Source organism: Leptosomus discolor, chromosome 2, assembly GCF_034619465.1.
Source record: "Leptosomus discolor isolate bLepDis1 chromosome 2, bLepDis1.hap2, whole genome shotgun sequence".
In the NCBI taxonomy this organism is placed as follows: domain Eukaryota; kingdom Metazoa; phylum Chordata; class Aves; order Leptosomiformes; family Leptosomidae; genus Leptosomus; species Leptosomus discolor.
Genome location: NC_141392.1, coordinates 105,174,928 through 105,180,873, shown reverse-complemented (window position 1 = coordinate 105,180,873; position 5,946 = coordinate 105,174,928).

Below are 5,946 nucleotides of genomic sequence, written 5' to 3'. Positions count from 1 at the left end.
GGCGGGCGCGGGGGTGGCGGCTCCCGGCTCTCTTCGTCCCGGCAGCGAGAGGGCCGAGGCGGGAGCGGGCGCTGCCTCCGCAGCCCCGGCCGGGGCGGCTCGGCTCGGCTCGGCTGGGCACGGCTCGGCTCGGCAGGGCTGTCACCCCACCGGGGGCTCCCGGGGAGGGAGGGAGGAGCGCTGCCTGGCGGTGCCGGGAGCCCGCCCCCCGCGACCGCCTCGCCTCGCCCGCCGGCCTGCTGGCGGCCCCAGCCGCGCCGGACGGCTGAGGGGAGCAGGGGGCGAGGAGGGTTCCGCCGCAGCGGCCGCAAGGGGGGCGGGGGCGACGCCTCTCCGCTGTGCCGCTCCTCACCTGCCGCCTCTCCCCACCGGAGCCGCCGCCAGCAGCCGCCGCGCCGCCGCTGCCATGTTTGCGGGGGCGGGGGCACGGGGGGGGGGGGGGGGGGGGGCACGAAGGGGAGGGGGGGGGGGGGGTCTTTCCCGTCACCACGGCAACCGGCGCGGCGCCGGCCGCGCTGACAGCGGGCCGCCGCCCTCCCGGCCGGGCCCTAGGGGCGGGGGTCGGTCCTCCCGCACGGCCGCCGGGCACCTGGCAGCACCCGCAGTCTCGCCCCGCGGGGGAAGAGCCCCCCCAGCCTTCCGCTGGCACAGGAGAGGCCCCCGGCGACAAGGCCTCGCCGAGGGCCCACCCGGGTCCCGGAGAAGAGGGGTCGGCGGGTGTTGTGGAGGGTGCGGTGGCCGCAGAATGTCCGTCTGGGCAACGCGGGGCACTTTGAGGTGGAGTCGGGCCTGTCCGCGGTGCTGGGGGTAACGGCACCCACACGGTACCGTAGACGGCCCGACGCCACGTGGGATGGCCCTGGGGTACCCACCCGTGTACCCACCCGTGTACCCGCCGGCCCCTCTCCCCCATGGATCCCACGGGGTGCATCTCAGGAAGGGCAAGCTCCACAGCCACGGCCGAGCCAGGCACCACACACCTGCCCCTTCCCGCCTGCCTCATCCCACAGAGCCCTGCAGCCAGGTCGGAAAAGCCGGGTGTGTCCAGCTGGAGTCCAGGGAGTTCCAGTAGCTCCCAGTTTGACAGATGAATGATCCAGATATAAGAACCTATGTATCAGCTGGTATTTCAGACTGTTCTTGTTTTGAAACAGATGTGCTCCATAAAAATCCCCGCCCAGGCACTTATCCATTATTTTGAACTCTGAGATAGGGTCAGATGTCCAAAGAACCATCAAAGTATTCTAAAAAGCCATTTTTCGTTGTTCTGCTTGCTTAAAGTTACTGTGACTTCTCTAGTGAAAGGCCATAACCCTCAAGGATCCCTCATGAAAGACTTGCAAATCTTGCTTTGACTGCCTGATCCCTTCGGAGACCAAGCAGCAGCACTCAGGCACCAGCAACGCTTTGCTGAGGGTGTTTTCGGCTGCAATGCGCTCCTACCTGCTTAGCCAGAAAAGGGCTCACCCTGAGCTGGAATGCCAGCTCCCACAGGCCGGTTGCTCCATGTGCTGCCCGTGCGTAAGGGGAGTTGCTTTAGCTCCCCATTAGTGGTGTACGAGCACCCACTGAGTCGAGGTTTACGAATCAACTACTTTTTCTGTCATAAAACATCCTTATCCGTAACAGCTAACAGAGGCATCATGGTTTAAACTATAATCTCACTTTTGTACTGATTAAGGATTTCTGTAATGACTTAGGAATGCCGTGTAGCTAACTCTAATTTATTACCTAGCTGCACAGAAGACACATTCACTTCACTTGAACCTGAAATTATGGAATTTACACCAGTGCAGTTTTAGCCGTCTGTCTTGAAAATGAGCATCACAAAAGGATATTGAGGTGCATAAAGCAAATGCACAAGTGTTTGAAAGACTGGAAAAGCCTTTCAGTTTACAGTAAGTTTCCAAACAAAATCTTCCTCATCTCATTTTCTCTTCATTCTCTTGCAAGACTAAAAACTGCTAAAAAGTGAAGCACAGAATTCCCTTTCACATTTTGCATTAATATTAACCAAATCTCAAGAGGGTAGGAGACAAAACACATTCTCAGTTATTAAAGACAGATCAGGTTTAGCTGACCCCCTCTACAAGGCTGGGTCAATTTGTAACTAGTTCTTTAACCTCTCACTCGTTCTTCAAATGTATAAAAAAATATTCGGTAAGCAGAGCTGAATGTTTCTAATTTACATTGACGCATGTTCAGGTAACTTTAAGTAGTAAACAACCATTTAATTTGATTTGAGTTCTGTATTTGGACCCTTGAAAAGATCATATAAGTTGTTAGTCACCATGTGACCCTACTGTTTTAATTCAGTGCCTTCTTTATGCTGTTTTTCTTACAGTTGTCTGAAACACCAGCTCTAGCATTAGGCTTAAAAACTACCAGTACTTGTGATTCTGCTTAGTTTTGGTCTCATGAAGAAATCCACAGCGCATTCCTTCACACACAAATAAAATTAACAACACGGCTTTGGTCTTTTTTAGTTTTATGAAGTTTTAAAGTTTTTTTCCTTAGGTTTTCTCTTAAAATTTTGGTGTGAAATCCTGGATTTACTTCAGTCACTGAAAATCAGTCCAGTTGACTGCAGCAAGTTGAGAATTTCAGTCCAGATTTTCTATTTGTTTTCAAGACCCCAAGGCATGATTGAGCACTACCTCTTGTTCTTCTAAAAGGAATATTATTTTCTGCTGATCTGTTCTACAGACTCTGTGCTTACAAACTTATTTTTTCCTTTTAAATTTAATTATATGCATCTAATCAAAAGATTTTTCCAGAGTAAGAAGTTGACATCCACAGACTGGAACTGCCTAGGATGAAAAAGGATACAAAACACTTAAATACGAAGTTTCTTCCTCTAAGCAACTACATTGTCATGTTTCACTGAGTGGTATGCAGGGGAAGGCTGTGAAATCCTGTTTGAGAAACTTCTTACACGGTATTTAAAATATAATTAATATCTTTATGAATATTATTATGAGGAAATATTGATGATTTTGCTTCTGAATGCTGATCCCGTCTCCCTTAAGGGACATGCACAAACAGAGCAGGGGAAAAAAAAAAAAAGTGAAGGAAGAACAGAAATTGCAGCCTTTGTCTCTGACTCCCATGGAAGACTGAGCCGTTTTGAAAGCAAAGCCAGACGACATGGTTTTAGCAGCCACTTCATGACCTGGCGAAACGTGCTACTGAAAAACTATTCTCCTTTGCTGTTTTCCTTCAGGCTCTCAATCAGGAGAGAAAAGGGTGGAGTTCCTTTGGCGGCCTAAACCAGACTCTCAGGAGACAGAAAGTAAAAATGAGAAAGGGGAAAGAGCAGTAAAGAGATGATCCCCTGTGTCACACCAAGGAGCTGCATGACACTTAGCGGCTTTTGCATACTTCAGTGACTCCAGGCTGCAGGCCCTTTGGATATTGCCATGCTCTCAGGTACGCGCACGATGGTTTCGGGTACCAGATCTAACCCAATAGCTCTCAGGGCTTGCCTTTCAAACGCCTGTTACTGTTCATGGCATCTCTCACTCATCTGTGCCACAATCACTATCTTACACAAGCGGTCTTTCACCCTTCACTTGGCAGACTCACCTTGCCGAGGCTGCCTGTTCTGGAAAGCTTGCAAGCCACGCAGAAGCGAACACAGCTGCAGTGCTGCTGCTCTAAGCAAGAAGCAAAAAGAAGCTCAGGGACAGTGAGCCGTGTTGCACTGGAGACCACACATCCACCACTGCTGCCACCTCCAACAACCTTCTCAGCTGCACTTGGCACTCAGAGTGTTTAACCAAGCTGTTGGAGACTATTGCCAGCAAGATGAGGTTCACCGCTTCTGAGCGGTGTTAGGTACGCACGACGAGCGTTAGAGAGACATCCTTCTCCTCCTGCGGTGGCCCATTGTTAGCCATTTTATGGTGAAAACTGTCTTTATGACACTGTGCCAGAACGTAGCACAGGCGCTGGATTTTCCGTATATCCTTTCTTGGATTCTTACCCCTGTTTAGAAGCAAGTATTTTTCATTTTCTGGAAGATGATAGTGCCAGAGTCCTAGGCTGGAATTCACCTCATGAAATTTTAAGTGCCTAGATGTCTAATCTCAGTTATTCTCCCTTCCTAATTGGTAGAGAGAAATACTGCCTGGTTTTCCCTTTTTTTGTCTTAGCTTTCTTAGGTGTTTACTATAGGCATCTAGCTATAACCATACCAGAGTTCACAAAACTAAGCAGTGCCAGGGCTAACGTCTTCTGAACTGCAGAAAGGGAGGAAGGTTCAGCAACCGGCAATAACAGAGTCCAGGGACGGCAAGACTTCTTTGTGTTTTCCCCCATACTTTCTAGCAGTTCCCTAGCAATACTTTAAGCTGAAACATATGTAATATATATGAGAGAATACGTATTGTGTGATACGATACGCAATTTTTATGAATATGAATTCTGGATGACTACAGTACATGAGTTCTGCAGGTCATCACAATGTCCAAGCTCATTCAAATGAAATACTTATATTTCACTCTCCTATACACATGAATAAGTTACATTTATTACAGAAAAGGTGTTCTAGAGCAATTTGAAGAAGGTTACATTTTACTTTTTTGGCACTTAAGTGTAATTCCAAATTAAAGCAAATTGTAAAATATAGTATTAGGAGCCAGAAAACAGCCCAAAACAGTCTAACCTTATTTTCTAAACTCTTATATGACTATTTTAGGTCTTATCAATAAAAAAGAGAGGTCCAACCCTGTAAGGGGAGGGAAATCTTCTGTCTTTAGCCAAACTCCATTCTTATTGATGACAAAACCAATTGATTTAAAATACTGACCTACATAAGAAAGCTGTTTGTGGCTTGGCACATAACTTACTCAGTGTGGCCCTTTGTCCAATGAAAATGTGTGAGAGAGAAAAGCAAAATACTTCTGGAAAATACACTTATTAAAAAAATTGACAGCTGGTTGAATCAACTGGAAGTCAGTTCAAGAAATACCAAGAGTCTTAGAGGAAGCAGATTTAGTGTGTGCAAATACATGCTAAATTAATTTATACTCTGTCATTATGATTTATTACAAAGATTTTGTGTCCCCAGGGATGACATAGCAAAAATAGAAGAAGGCCAGAACTGATGACAAAGACTGTTAGACATGGAAAAATACTCTAGATAGATTAACACTATGCTTTAAACCAGAAATAAATAGGAGGAAATGGAATAAGCGTACTCAGAAAAAAGACTGGAGAGGTAGATAGACCTAATAGAATTGCCTCTTCTCATCAGATAGAAACAAGGAGGCAGCCATTTAGTCAAAAGATAATGCATTTATAACTGAAAAAGGAAATAGATATTTTTCAACTGTGTAATTGCACACTGTGTGAATTCATTTCCGAAGAACGTCATTGAAGCAGGAATCAAGATACAAGAAATTTATTGAGGATAACAAGAACATCAGGTAACACAAGTAAAACCCAAAAAGCTAATATGATGTATAAGGCTGAAATTTCAGGGAATATGCTAATTCTCACAAGCTAGAGGTTAGTAACAAAGCTTTATGAGAATATATTCTATTATTTTCTACTGCAGGATTTCTTGCTGTAATGTAAATCAAATTGGCAGTGATAGAATATTAGATAAAGCATACACTACCTAACCTCTCTGGTCTTACATTCCTTTTCTTTTCCACAGGTCTTTTTCAAAAATTTTTCCTAGGCACAGAAGAGTTACAATAAAGACCTGAAACAGTGCTGTTCTCTGCAATAAGTACATTGGATAGAAGCACACTCAGAAGATTGCAAGTACTAAAATTTCATTGCCTGCAGGAAACAAATGTCATAATCTGAAGTGGGTGCAGTTCTCCATTTCTTGAAGTATGCTCTATTTTGTATTATGTTGTTCAGAAGCAGTTTTTCAAGAAATCTAGTACGTTTACAATTTTGTATTACCAAACACTAATGAAAATGAAAAATTGC